The sequence below is a fragment of the Oncorhynchus clarkii genome, chromosome 27, assembly GCF_045791955.1.
Source record: "Oncorhynchus clarkii lewisi isolate Uvic-CL-2024 chromosome 27, UVic_Ocla_1.0, whole genome shotgun sequence".
Classification (NCBI taxonomy): domain Eukaryota; kingdom Metazoa; phylum Chordata; class Actinopteri; order Salmoniformes; family Salmonidae; genus Oncorhynchus; species Oncorhynchus clarkii.
In genome coordinates, this window is record NC_092173.1 from 172,735 (window position 1) to 188,554 (window position 15,820).

At 42.2% G+C, this 15,820-nt stretch overlaps 1 protein-coding gene across 3 annotated transcripts in view; it reads right to left on the reverse strand.

Moving 5' to 3' along the window:
• LOC139385660 (tRNA methyltransferase 9B) overlaps nt 1-15,820 on the reverse strand; it is a 41,718-nt gene that overhangs the window by 23,413 nt on the left and 2,485 nt on the right. The window contains exons 2-5 of one of the 3 annotated variants that reach the window (XM_071130903.1): nt 5,880-6,148; nt 5,013-5,089; nt 4,743-4,839; nt 2,845-2,996 (exon numbers count right to left, since the gene is read on the reverse strand). The gene's annotated coding sequence lies outside the window, so the exon portion shown is untranslated. Of the gene's footprint in view, nt 1-912; nt 1,020-2,844; nt 2,997-3,221; nt 4,226-4,742; nt 4,840-5,012; nt 5,090-5,879; nt 6,149-15,820 lie in introns of those variants that run through there. The other 2 variants (XM_071130904.1, XM_071130906.1) reach the window with 2 other exon arrangements.

Genomic DNA, 15,820 nt, shown 5'->3' on the forward strand with positions numbered 1-15,820 from the left:
GGTGGGGCTCGGGCTGGCAGGTCAGTCTGACTGAAATTTGATATAGAGGATGTCTTAATAAAGTCAATCAAAAGTCGACTTAGTTTTTCAAGTTGTTCATTTGTTAGTATATAATATTGTGCAACAATATTTATTATTGAATTACCTTTGATCTTGTTCAGTCTGATTAATCACATTAAACATACTTAATAATGATCTCTTACCTAGCTTGATGACAGTGGGCATGTTTGCTTACTTCTTGTTCTAAATAGAGACAGCATATTGGATTGTGTAAAAATGCAAGAAAATAGCTTTAGATGTCCCCCAAACAATCTGGGGGAGGACCACCACCAGATTATGTCCCCCCCACTTCTAAAACCAAAGTGGTGCCCCTGGTGTACAGTAAGTGTATATTTTGTAATTGTGGAATTATTCTGATGTGATAGTAAAGGGCTTTATGTTTCTAGAATCATATCGCAATTGAGAAATCAATTTATTTTCAGATGGAGTATTTGGCTGTTTTGGCTGCCAGAGCCAGTTTACCGCTGAAAATAACATACAAGGTTGTTAGACCTTAAAATTAAGAATACATCTTGGGTTTAGTGGGCTAACCTTTTTCGGTTACTGTACCACTGGCGGGCAAATTAATTTTGGTCTGCCTGGAGTACCCCTGAAGTGTCCCTCATGTGCATTTTACCAGTAGGCCTAAGGTCTCATGAGACTTCTCAATTATCAACTGTGGCTAGGCCAAGTACCCCTGGTTGAGAACTAGGCTGGGAACAACTGCATTTGTACATATACTCTAGCTAGCCTAAAGAGACCGCTCTACGTTAAAACTAGAACCACAAATTCATCCGAGAAGGTATCTTCGCGTAGCATACTCACTTACATTTGTAACGCTTACACTCGGCAACAATGTAACATCATAATTACCGTAAATACTTCTGCCGGCCAATTTATCGTGTCGGCTACATGTCAGCAACGGATGAAATATGTTCAAATCGGTTGTCAGCGTTGATAAAGGCTGAGTGAAATTGGCGTTCTGATTCAGTCCTATTTTGACTAGATGGGATACAGTTTATGTCAGAATTGACTTTCCGTGGCAGGTTAGGATAATTTACTCTGCAGGTAAAGCGAATTGATGTAGCAGGTCAGGAGAATTAGATTAAGGTTATGAAAATGGTTATGGTTAGCTAGAATGAAAAATAATTAAACTTTATTAGAAGTCAATTTGACCCAAACAGTCTCCCATCTAGCCATTGTGTCCGCGGTCAAGGCACACTGGCGGCGTCTAATCCACGACTGCCATTGGCTAGCTGTCTCACATGACCACACACACACACACACACACACACACACACACACACACACACACACACACACACACACCGACTATAGAAAGTCTACGCCCCATGAATTTTTACATTTTGTTGCGTTACAAAGTGGGATTGAAATCTGTTGACATGACAAGAAATTACAATTAAAAGTGAAAATAAAATTATACACATTTTTACAAATTAATATCTAATCTGAGAACATGGCAACCATGTTCTGTGTACGTTTGGTGGAACATTGATGGGATATTCTCCTAACCCACAGAAAACTGGATTCATGAATATTCTTGCAACATTCTCATGAAACATGGTCTAACAATATCATCAATTCTGGGAACATGGTAACCACATTCTGTGAAAATTCTAATTGGAATTAAGGAGATGGTCTCTTGGAAACATTACTTGCCCATCACAGGAACATTCCTATGAAAATGATTTTTTATTTTTATTTTACCTTTATTTAACCAGGCAAGTCAGTTAAGAACAAATTCTTATTTTCAATGACGGCCTGGGAACAGTGGGTTAACTGCCTGTTCAGGGGCAGAACGACAGATTTGTACCTTGTCAGCTCGGGGGTTTGAACTCGCAACCTTCCGGTTACTAGTCCAACGCTCTAACCACTAGGCTACCCTGCCGCCCCCTATGAAAATGATAGTTAATGACCCAACGAGACTCTTAAAGAAATGTTCTCTAGTTGTGGGAAAGTTTTTTGTTAACTGGGAGCTCACCGGTCCTGTCAAACAAAACTGTTCAAAGGAGTAACAGTATAACTTTAGACCATCCCCTCGCCCATACCCGGGCGCGAATCAGGGACCCTCTGCACACATCAACAACAGTCACCCACGAAGCATCGTTACCCATCGCTCCACAAAAGCCGCGGCCCTTGCAGAGCAAGGGGAAACACTACTTCAAGGTCTCAGAGCAAGTCACCGCTAACTAGCTAGCTATTTCACATCTGTTATACTCACCCCCCTTTTGACCTCCTCCTTTTCCACAGCAACCAGTGATCCGGGTCACGGCACCAATGTAACAGTATAACATCGTTACCCATCGCTCCACAAAAGCCGCGGGGAACACTACTTCAAGGTCTCAGAGCAAGTGACGTCACCGATTGAAACGCTATTTAGCGCGCACCACCGCTAACTAGCTAGCTATTTCACATCAATTCATTAACTATGAATTGTTAGAAAAGGCCCCATCAGTAAGCATTTCACTGTTCGTCAACACCTGTTGTTTGCGAAGCATGTGACAAATAACATTTGATTTGGGACACAGACACCATGCAGAAGGACCAATTCCACAGAGGAATACAAAGGAAACACATATTTCATATAGAATATTTGATTAATTAAACAGACTGGAAAAATGTATGAGGAAATTGCAATTAGTTAATTGTATTCTTATCTATTTAATACTCCTTTCTCCGTCTCAAAACACTAATAAAACAATGCCTGGCAGCAAAATGGACCAAATACTTGATTTAATCTTGGATTTGTCACTTGTCATTTTTTTTCATAATCTGCAAAAGCACCTTTGCACATGCACAATAAAATGCAAATCGCCTAGGCGATCGATGTACAGCTCCTCTCCATTTGTTCTTGTCCTCGTGGTCACGGGCCCCCTGACCTTGGAGAAAAAAACATGATCTCTGTCTCATCTTCTCCTGCCCATCTTCCGTCGCACCTGAGCACAACAACAGCATGGAGGTCCTGGTTAGAAAGCCCACTAGACATACAGTAACAGTCAAACGTTCGGACGAACCTACTCATTCAAGGGTTTTTCTTTATAATAGTGAAGACATCAACACTAGTAAATAACACATATGGAATCATGTAATAACCAAAAAAGGTGTTAAACAAATCAAAATATATTTAATATTTTAGATTCTTCAATGTAACCACCCTTTACCTTGATGACAGCTGTGCACACTAACATTCTCTCAACCAGCTTCATGAGGAATGCTTTTCCAACAGTCTTGCAGGAGTTGCCACATACGCTGATGGCTGCTTTTCCTTCACTCTGGAGGCCAGGTCATCTGATGCAGCACTCCATCACTCTCCTTGGTCAAATAGCCCTTACCCAGCCTGGAGGTGTGTTGGGTCATTGTCCTGTTGAAAAACAAATGATAGCGCAAACCAGAAGGGAAGGCATATCGCTGGAGAATGCTGTGGTAGCCATGCTGGTTAAGTGTGCCTTGAATTCTAAATAAATCACAGACAGTGTCACTAGCAAAGCACCCCCAGACCATCACACCTCCTCCTCCATGCTTCACGGTGGGAACCACACATGCGGAGATCATCCGTTCACCCATTCTGCGTCTCACAAAAACACAGTGTTTAGAACCAAACATCTCCAATTTGGACTCATCAGACCAAAGGACAGATTTCCACCGGTCTAATGTCCATTGCTCGTGTTTCTTGGCATAAGCAAGTCTCTTCTTCCTATTGGTGTCCTTTAGTAGTGGTTTCTTTGCAGAAAATCGACCATGAAGGCCTGATTCACGCAGTCTCCTCTGAACAGTTGATGTTGAGATGTGTCTGTTACTTTAACTCTGTGAAGTATTTATTTGGGCTGCAATCTGATGAACTTATCCTCTGCAGCAAAGTAAACTCTGGGTCTTCCTTTCCTGTGACGGTCCTCATGAGAGCCAATTTCATCATAGCGCTTGATTTTCAAAAGTTCTTGAAATTTTCCAGATTGACTGACCTTCATGTCTTAAAAGTAATGATGGACTGTCATTTCTCTTTGCTTATTTGAGCTGTTCTTGCCATAATATGGACTTGGTCTGAACTTGGTCTTCTGTATACCACCCCTACCTTGTCACAACACAACTGATTGGCTCAAACGCATTAAGAAGGAATGAAATTCCACAAATTAACTTTTAACATGGCACACTTGTTAATTGAAATGCATTCCAGGTGACTACCTCATGAAGCTGGTTGAGAGAATGCCAAGAGTGTGCAAAGCTGTCATCAAGGAAAAGGGTGGCTTCTTTGAAGAATCTAAAATACATTTTGATTTGTTTAACACTTTTTTGGTTACTACATGATTCCATATGTATTTCATAGTGTTGATGTCTTCACTATTATTCTACAATGTAGAAAATAGTAAAAAATAAAGAAAACCCCTGGAATTAGTAGGTGTTCCAAACTTTTGACTGGTCCTGTATATAAAGACTTTACCAGCACAGCTGAGAGATGGCACATTGAGGTGGGTGAGAATTGAGAGAGGCGGGTCAAGGGGTAGAGGAGTATGTGGAGGAGGGTGACGAGGTGGGGAGGGGGCTGAGAGGAGAGGGGTGGGTGAGGGAGTGTAGGGTCAGGTGAAGAGGTGGAGGTGAGGCGGGGACTGGAGGTCAAGGGGGAGGTAGGTGAGGGGTGGAGTGTGTGTGAGGGGGGGGGGGCAGAGGTGAGTGAGGGGACTACTTACTCTGGTTGTGGTCTTGCTCTCCTCCTCTTCCTGGCTCTGAGACATCTCCATCTCCTCCACCTCGGACTCGTTCTCTTTACTCAAACGTCCTGTGTGACTGAAACACACAGCAGGTCATTGTACAGCCTGATCCTCACTGAGGAACAGGGTTAACATTGAAGTCAAATCAAAACAAAAAACAAAAACCTACAAACAGCAACTCAAGGCACTGAATTAATTCAAAATATAAAGGATAAGGAATGAAGTTGAAGAAAATGCCACATGAGTTACATATTTTTCATGGCTGAATGTTGCTGTGCTTTGAGAGGTCTCCCCCATCTTTTCTGTGGCGTGGATTCTGCAGTCGTCTGTAAAATAACACATACAAAAACAAAATGTCACAAAAGATTTCCCATCCACACCTTCTCTTTCAAGAGATTAGTAGCATGTTAGGCGTTGGCTATCGATTTATCAACCTATCAATGTGTCCATTTAGACCAAGGGCCTGAAACCCGAGGCTCCAGAGCAACATATTGCTCCACGGCGATCTACAATTAGCCATTTAAAAAAAGTAATCAGTAGCCTCTGCTTCGACCTCCGTGGTGCCCTGCCTCCTCTCTGCACCGTGGGCTTCACTTCCATGTTCTCACTGCTGCCTTCTTCCTCCTCTCCCTGCTCCTCTTCCTCCTCAGCTTGACAAGCAGCCTTCTTCCGGCCCCTCATGCCCTTGGTAAGTGTGTCATTATTAGGCACAGCAGCCTCAATATTGATCATAATAATACATTTTATTACAACTAACTTCCAAGAACACTTTATAGAGTAAAAGTATTAAGTACAAGAACAGATCAAACAACCGCAACAAGACCCACAGTCTTGTTGTAAACATTGGTTGCGTTCCAGACCATCTTTATAGCAGTGGCGCTATAAAGATGGTCTGTATAAACACTTCTCTTGAGTATTGTGAGATCTGATAAATTATGTGAGCTGTGTTGAAGATAGGTTGGATAGCAACCATTAAGCGGTAAGTTCAGGATTTTACAACTTGATATAGATGGTTCCTCACACTGTATTTGTCTATGGGCCACTAAAAATTAAGTTGTAAAATCCTGAACTTCCCCATTAAAATAAGGCAACCGGGGTCAAAAAACAAAATGGTACCTTGGGGGCTGTCTCCTGCGACCCCTTTTGGGAGGATTGTTCTGTTCACCTTTCGTCTCCAGGGTGGTGTCTGCGGCATTGGTCTCGGCCCACGGCTCCTCCCCCACGTTTGGGCTTGGCCTCCTGGCCTGCCTTGTCGTCCTGGCTGGAAGCGGCTGTCCGTCGTTTGCGTCACCTGCAGGGCTTGCTGTCGTCGTCCTGTGCAGCCAGACTCTTCATGACTGTGATATCCTCGTTCTCACTGTGGTCCAACCTCGGCACTGTCGATCCTGGGACATTAAGAGATAGTGTTTTATTAAGCGTGTTTGCCTTGACACAGGGACTGGACAAAAAAAATACAATTAACTGTAGATGTGGTCTGGGTGGTCTAAGCCAGTGGTTCCCAAACTGCCAGTGGTTTCTTACTGAGTAACTATAGGAAAAAGGTAACATTCCTGCTCTCTTTTGTGGAAGTAGCAGTGAGTGGATTTGACCCTTTTTTCTGCAGCTCTCCTGGAACATGGCTGCATCATACTGTTCCTGCAGTGTAAATGTAGCTAAACAACACCTGCTACAGACTATAATATATGCACCTGTCCTCTCAAGGCAAAGTGGAAAGATTGACGAGTAGCGACATCCATCTGACTTCCCACTCCCTCCACCTACGTATACAGCTATAATATTTTATTTAGGCATCTAGTAGCGACATCCATCTGACTTCCCACTCCCTCCACCTACGTATACAGCTATAATCTTTTATTTAGGCATCTAGTAGCAACATTCATCTGACTTCCCACTCCCTCCACCTACGTATACAGCTATGATCTTTTATTTACTCATCTAGTAGCGACATCCATCTGACTTCCCACTCCCTCCACCTACGTATACAGCTATAATCTTTTATTTACTCATCTAGTAGCGACATCCATCTGACTTCCCACTCCAGGACCTTGAAATGCTTCTTACGAAACCACTCCTTCGTTGCCCGGGCGGTGTGTTTGGGATCATTGTCATGCTGAAAGACCCAGCCACATTTCATCTTCAATGCCCTTGCTGATGGAAGGAGGTTTTCACTCAAAATCTCACGATACATGGCCCCATTCATTCTTTCCTTTACACGGATCAATCGTCCTGGTCCCTTTGCAGAAAAACAGCCCCAAAGCATGATGTTTCCACCCCCATGCTTCACAGTAGGTATGGTGTTCTTTGGATGCAACCCAGCATTCTTTGTCCTCCAAACACGATTTTTGCTCACCTTTCTTGTGATCATTTTGACCCCACGGGGTGAGATCTTGCTTGGAGCCCCAGATCGAGGGAGATTATAAGTGGTCTTTTATGTCTTCCATTTTCTAATAATTGCTCCCACAGTTGATTTCTTCAAACCAAGCTGCTTACCTATTGCAGATGCAGTCTTCCCAGCCTGGTGCAGGTCTACCATTTTGTTTCTGGTGTCCTTTGACAGCTCTTTGGTCTTGGCCATAGTGGAGTTTGGAGTGTGACTATTTGAGGTTGTGGACAGGTGTCTTTTATACTGATAACAAGTTCAAACAGGTGCCATTAATACAGGTGCCATGAGTGGAGGACAGAGGAGCCTCTTAAAGAAGAAGTTACAGGTCTGTGAGAGCCAGAAGTCTTGCTTGTTTGTAGGTGACCAAATACTTATTTTCCACCATAATTTGCAAATAAATTCATTAAAAATCCTACAATGTGATTTTCTGGATTTTTTTCTTCTCATTTTGTCTGCCATGGTTGAAGTGTACCTATGATGAAAATTACAGGCCTCTCATCTTTTTAAGTGGGAGAACTTGCACAATTGGTGGCTGACTAAATACTTTTTTGCCCCACTGTACACTAAATTGACTGTGCCTTTAAACGGCTTGGAAAATTCCAGAAAATTATGTCATGGCTTTAGAAGCTTCTGATAAGCTAATTGACATCATTTGAGTCAACTGAAGGTGTACTTGAGGATGCATTTCAAGGAATACCTTCAAACTCAGTGCCTCTTTGCTTGACATCATGGGAAAATCAAAAGAAATCAGCCAAGATCTCAGAAAAACATTTGTAGACCTCCACAAGTCTGGTTCATCCTTGGGAGCAATTGAAGGTACCACATTCATCTGTACAAAAAAATAGTATGCAAGTGTAAACACCATGGAACCACGCAGCCGTATACCGCTCAGGAAGGAGACGCGTTCTGTCTCCTAAAGATGAACGTACTTTGGTGCGAAATGTCCAAATCAGTCCCAAAACAACAGCAAAGGACCTTGTGAAGATGCTGGAGGAAACAGGATACAAAAGTATCTATATCCACAGTAAAACAAGTCCTATATCGACATAACCTGAAAGACTGCTCAGCAAGGAAGAAGCCACTGCTCCAAAACCCCAATAAAAAAGCCAGACTATCGTTTGCAACTGCACATGGGGACAAAGATCGTACTTTTTGGAGAAATTATAGAACTGTTTGGCCATAATGACCATCGTTATGAGTGTGGATGGCTACCTGAAAGGTTTGACCCAAGTTAAACAATTTAAAGGCAATGCTACCAAATAATAATCGAGTGTATGTAAACGTATGATCCACTGGGAATGTGATTAAATAAATAAAAGCTGAATTAAATAATTCTCTCTACTATTATTCTGACATTTCATTCTTAAAATAAAATGGTGATCCTAACTGACGTAAGACAGGGAATTTTTTACGAGGATTAAATGTCAGGAATTGTGAAAAAATGAGTTTAAATGAAGTTGGCTAGGGTGTATGTAAACTTCTTAACCAACTTGCCAAAACTATAGTTTGTTAACAAGAAATTTGTGGAGTGGTAGAAAAATTGTATGTAAACGTCCGACTTCAACTGTATATATTTTTTATCTAGTCCAGGAGAGGGTCATGTTATTTGTAATTGATTACACTTCTATATTTCTAAGTGTTTTAGTTGCTTATTAGGATATATAAACTCAGCAAAAAAGAAACGTCCCTTTTTCAGGACCCTGTCTTTCAAATATAATTCATAAAAATCAAATTCCGTTGCACTAATGTACCTAACCATAAACATCAATATCTTTCTTAAAATCAATACACAAGTATATTTTTAAACCTTCATATTTAGTTAAAAGTAATTAATGTAAGCAGGCAATATTAACTAAGAAAATGGTGTCACTTCTCTTGCGTTCTGTGAAAGTAGAGTCAGGGTATATGCAGCATTTTGGGCCGCCTGACTCGTTGCGAACTGTGTGAAGACCATTTCTTCCTAACAAAGACCGTAATTATTTAGCCAGAATTTTACATAAGTATGACATAACATTGAAGGTTGTGCAATGTAACAGCAATAATTAGACTTATGGATGCAACCCGTTCGATAAAATACGGAACGGTTCCGTATTTCACTGAAAGAATAAACGTTTTCTTTTCGAAATGATAGTTTCCAGATTTGAACATATTAATTACCTAATGCTCATATTTCTGTGTGTTTATTATATTATAATTAAGTCCATCATTTGATATTTGATAGAGCAGTCTGACTGAGCGGTGGTAGGCAGCAGCAGGCTCGTAAGCGTTCATTCAAACAGCACTTTCCTGCATTTGCCAGCAGCTCTTCGCAATGCTTGAAGCACAGAGCTGTTTATGACTTCAAGCCAATCAATTCCCGAGATTAGGCTGGCAATACTATAGTGCCTATAAGAACATCCAATAGTAAAAAGGTATATGAAATACAAATGGTATAGAGAAACAATCCTATAATAACTACAACCTAAAACTTCTTAACTGGGATTATTGAAGAAAAAGGAGCCACCAGCTTTCATATGTTCTCATGTTCTGAGCAAGGTTCTTAAATGTTAGCTTTTTTACATGGCACATGTTGCACTTTTACTTTCTTCTCCAACACTGTGTTTTTGCATTATTTAAACCAAATTGAACATGTTTCAATATTTATTTGAGACTAAATTGTTTTTATTTGTGAATCATATTAAGTTAAAATAATAGTGTTCATTCAGTATTGTTGTAATTGTCATTATTACAAATGTTTAAAAAAAAAAACAAATATAAAATATTAAAAAATATTAAAAAATTGTCCGAATAATCAGACAATTTTTTGGGGTCCTCCAATAAATCAGTATCGGCGTTGAAAAATCATAGTCGGTCGACCTAAACCTAAGACAGACAGACAGGACAGACAGCTGATTGTCCTCGCAGTGGCAGACCACGTGTAACAACACCTGCACAGGATCGGTACATCCGAACATCACACCTGCGGGACAGGTACAGGATGGCAACAACAACTGCCCGAGTTACACCAGGAACGCTCAGACTGTCCCAAATAGGCTGAGAGAGGTTGGACTTAGGGCTTGAAGGCCTGTTGTATAAGGCAGGTCCTCACCAGACATCACTGGCAACAACGTTGCCTATAGGCACAAACCCACCGTCGCTGGACCAGACAGGACTGGCAAAAAGTGTTCTTCACTGACGAGTCGCGGTTTTGTCTCACCAGGGGTGATGGTCGGATTCACGTTTATCGTCGATGGAATTAGCGTTACACCGAGGCCTGTACACTGGAGTGGGATCGGAGGTGGAGTGTCACAGTATCATCGGACTAAGCTTGTTGTCATTGCAGACATTGCAGACATCCTCCTCCCTCATGTGGTACCCTTCCTGCAGGCTCATCCTGACACGACCCTCCAGCATGACAATGCCACCAGCCATACTGCTCGTTCTGTGTGTGATTTCCTGCAAGACATGAATGTCAGTGTTCTGCCATGGCCAGCTAAGAGCCCGGATCTCAATCCCATTGAGCACGTCTGGGACCTGTTGGATCGGAGGGTGAGGGCTAGGGCCGTTTCCCCCAGAAATGTCCGGGAACTTGCAGGTGCCTTGGTGGAAGAGTGGGGTAACATCTCACAGCAAGAACTGGCAAATCTGGTGCAGTTCATGAGGAGGAGATGCACTGCAGTACTTAATGCAGCTGGTGGCCACACCACATACTGACTGTTACTTTTAATTTTGACCCCGCCTTTGTTCAGAGACACATTATTCAATTTCTGTTAGTCACATGTCTGTGGAACTTGTTCAGTCTAAGTCTCAGTTGTTGAATCGTGTTATGTTCATACAAATATTTACACATGTTAAGTTTGCTGAAAATAAACGCAGTTGACAGCGAGAGGACGTTTCTTTTTTTACGGATATATAAATATATATATCCGCAAAAAAAGAAACGTGAGAGGACGTGAAATATCAAATGCACCTATAGGCTATTTAGTGTGGTCTGAGAAGCACAGAGCAACGTTACATTTCTAAGATGGCTGCTGGGTAGGTGGGAATAAAACTAGGCTGCATTACAGACTGCAATGGAGCAGGCCAGGCCTCTTGCTGATCAAAAACGTTTTTGTGTGCTGCTAAACCAATCGCTGTGCTGTATAGGGCTACAGTTCAGAAGGAGAGTCAAAGGTTTCTTCTGAAAATACATTTTGATTAGGGTTAGTCCCCACAAAAAATAAAAAAATCTTGGGCGCAGACTAGCCTATAGCCTATGTTCTGTTCAGTTTGAGAAGGAGAACCAGAGGTCAACTTTGACAGCATGATACTATTTATTTTTTAAATAACATGATCCTCCAAATCGTGCTTCTTAACACCAGCCCGTTTAACCCGGAAGCCAGCTGCACGAATGTGTTATTGGAGGAAACACCGTTCAACTGATGACCGGGGTCAGCCTGCAGGCGCCCGGTCTACCACAAGGTGTTGCTAGAGCACGATGTGCCAAGTCAAACCCCCCTGGGCCAAACCCTCCCCTAACCCGGACGACGCTGGGCCATTTGTGCGCCACCCTATGGGACTCCCGGTCACGGCCGGTTGTGACACAGCCTGGGATTGAACCTGGGCTGTCGGAAGTTTACATACACCTTAGCCAAATACATTTAAACTCAGTTTCACAATTCCTGACATTTAATTCAAATAAAAATTCCCTGTTTTAGGTCAGTTAGGATCACCACTTTATTTTAAGAATGTAAAATGTCAGAATAATAGCAGCTTTTATTTCTTTCATCACATTCCCAGTGGGTCAGAAGTTTAAATACACTCCATTAGTATTTGGCAGAGGTGTGGACTCGAGTCACAAATATGATGACTTGCAACTCGACTTTGACTTTAACACCAATGACTCGTGACTTAACTTGGACTTAGGCCCTTTGACTCAAACTGACTTGATACCCTCCCCAAGCTCAAATATTAAAAGTTATGTTATTTAAAAAAGTGTGCAGTGCCTCAACTCTTCATTTAACGGATTACAGTTTGAATCGGACAGCAGCCAATCAAATTGTGCTAGCTGAGAAAAAGTTGCACTTGACAGTGCAGAGGAACATCGGCGGGCGAATTCAGATGGAGCCCTTGGAAAGGTGATACCCCAAATTATTATTTTCGGATATAAAGACTACACTGTATCAACAAAAAACAGATTGCAACTTGCAAAACATGCGGGGAGAAAATGACAGACGGAGGCGCAACAACTTCCAACTTTGTTAGACATTTGAAGCTGCACAAAGAACAGTAAGTCATGGCTAATATAGCCGACAGCTATATCATTCATAACTTTGCTAGTGTAGCATGTTGGCTAACGTAACGTTAATCAATGAGAATCCACACAGTCAGTACGAGAACGTGATCATTGCACCCAAGATTGAGCTACAACTGGCTAGGCAGTTGGTAGCCTAAATCCTGCCTGACGTTACTGCAGTTCCTAAAACCATTGACATATGTTAGCCTACTGTAACCATGTACACAGCGTGTGTGTGTGTGTTAAGGTTGGGCGATTATGTACAAGCCTACATCACCATATTGCGCCCCATAGCGATCCTCGATAGTCGATAGCTATTGGGAGGTTTTTATTTTCTCTTATGGCTACCCATGTATTTCCATGGAAATATGAAGTTTATTTGAAAAGTAATAAATATATTTCCTAAAAGAATTCATGATTTGCGTAAATGTAATATACTAACTATTACTCTTGTTAAAAATATAGTAGTTTAGGACTTGAGACTTGCCTTGAGACAGTTGGCCTTGACTTGAGACTTGACTCGGACTTGCCTGTCTTGACATGGGACATGAGTGCTAAGACTCGAGACATACTTGTGACTTGTAAAACAATGACTTGGTCCCACCTCTGGGATTTGGTAGCATTGCCTTTAAAACAAGCTTCCCACAATAAGTTGGGTGAAGTTTGGCCCATTTCTCCTGAAGAAGCTGGTGTAACTGAATCAGGTTTGTTGGCCTCCTTGCTCGCACACGCTTTTTCAGTTCTGCCCACAAATGTTCTATAGGATTGAGGTCAGGGCTTTGTGATGGCCACTCCAAAACCTTGACATTGTTGTCCTTAAGCCATTTTGCCACAACTTTGGAAGTATGCTTGGGATCATTGTCCATTTGGAAGACCCATTTGCGACCAAGATTCAACTTCCAGACTGGTATCTTGAGATGTTGCTTCAATATATCCACATAATGTTCCTACCTCATGATGCCATCTATTTTGTGAAGTGCACTAGTCCCTCCTGCAGCAAAACAACCCCACAACATGATACTGCCACCCCCGTGCTTCACGATTGGGATGTGTTCTTCGGCTTGCAATCCCACCCCCTTTTTCCTCTAAACATAACGATGGTAATTTTAGCCAAACAGTTCTATTTTTGTTTCATCAGACCAGAGTACATTTCTCTAAAAAGTACAATCTAAGTCCCCATGTGCAGTTGCAAACTGTAGTCTGGCTTTTTTATGGGGTTTTTGGAGCAGTGGCTTCTTCCTTGCTGAGCGGCCTTTCAGGTTATGTCGATATAGGACTCGTTTCCTCCAGCATCTTCAAAAGGTCCTTTGCTGTTGTTCTGGGATTGATTTGCATTTTTTGCACCAAAGTACGTTCATTTCTAGGAGACAGAACACCTCTCCTTCCTAAGCGGTATGACGGCTGCGTGGTCCCATGGTGTTTATACTTGCGTACTATTGTTTGTACAGATGAACGTGGTACCTTCAGGCACCTGGAAATTGCTCCCAAGGATGAACCAGACTTGTGGAGGTCTGCACATTTCTTTTCCGAGGTCTTGGCTGATTTCTTTTGATTTTCCCATGATTTTAAGCAAAGAGGCACTGAGTTTGAAGGTAGGCCTTGAAATACATCCTCAGGTACACCTCCAATTGACTCAAATGATGTAAATTAGCCTATCAGAAGTTTCTAAAGCCATTACATAATTTTCTGGAATTTTCGAAAGCTGTTTAAAGGCACAGTCAACTTAGTGCATGTATACTTCTGACCCACTGGAATTGTGATACAGTAAATTATAAGTGAAATAATCTGTCTGTAAACAATTATTGAAAAAATTACTTGTGTCACGCACAAAGTAGATGTCCTAACCGACTTGCCAAAACTATAGTTTGTTAACAAGAAATTTGTGGAGTGGTTGAAAATTAAGTTTTAATGACCCCAACCTAAGTGTATGTAAACTTCCAACTTCAACTGTATATATAAAAAATCCTGCTCATCTTAATTTCCATAATTAACATTTGTAATAATGTAGGTAGTTCATGCAAAGGATTGTTACCTTTAACTAGGATGGCCATTACAAAAATTACATTTTGGCAAGCAATTATTATTTTAGCAAACAATTATTGTGATTAAGTCCCTGACATCTTTACTCCCTAGCAACAGTTGTGGAAAACACACACACAACCATAAACTCAGATGTTCCATCCCAGAGCCCAACTCAAGAAAGGACTTGATTTACGAATGCATAAACAGTTGCAGCTGTATGAGAAGGCATGCAAAACTGAGCAAAAACAGGGGGAAATGGGAGATTTGATTAACCATTATCAAGTCCTAGGTGATGGAGATCCGATACACCTCCTTCCCCTGATACACCCACACACTGGTCCCCCTTTGTGATCATAATTATTCTCAAGCATCTCTGTGCAGCCTCAATAACATGCCCCCTTTCTGAATGTCTGAGTGTGATCCTCTCCCCATGGGTTACTGCAGTGAGTGTTGCCAGCACTGCCACTGCCTGGGTGGGGCACCCCACCAGAATCCCCACTAGGTACAAGGTCGTCAAGGTTCTCATTAGCAGCTTTGAGAATTTCCTTGTATATTATGCCCTCCCATCAGGGGGCTCTGTAGGACCAACCCTTCCAGGCAGGCTCAGAATCTTGAGGGGATGCGGTGCTGCTTAAGTAGGTCTCTGACCACATTCATCTTTCAGATTTGGCTGCATATAGGCTAGTTACATTAGGTCCATAAAACAGATAAGGCAGGGTTATATCCTGCCTGTTTGGCCCTGTCCGGGGGTATCGTCGGATGGGGTCACAGTGTCTCCTGACCCCTCCTGACTCAGCCTCCAGTATTTATGCTGCAATTATTTGTGTCGGGGGCTAGGGTCAGTCTGATATATTTGGAGTATTTCTCCTGTCTTATCTGGTGTCCTGTGTGAATTTACATACAGTATGCTCTCTCTAATTCTTTTTTTTTTCTCTCGCGCTTTTTCTCTCCCTCTCTGAGGACCTGAGCCCTAGGACCATGCCTCAGGACTACCTGGCCTGAGGACTCCTTGCTGTCCCCAGTCCACCTGGTTGTGCTGCTGCTCCAGTTTCAACTGTTCTGACTGCGGCTATGGAACCCTGACCTTTTCACCGGACGTGCTACCTTGTCCCAGACCTGCTGTTTTCAACTCTCTAGAGACAGCAGGAGCGGTAGAGATACTCTGAATGATCGGCTTTGAAAAGACAACTGACATTTTCTCCTGAGGTGCTGACCTGTTGCACGCTCTACAACCACTGTGATTATTATTATTTGACCATGCTGGTCATCTATGAACATTTGAACATCTTGGCCATGTTCTGTTATAATCTCCACCCGGCAGAGCAAGAGGACTGGCCAACCCTCATAACCTGGTTCCTCTCTAGGTATCTTCCTAGGTTCTGGCCTTTCTAGGGAGTT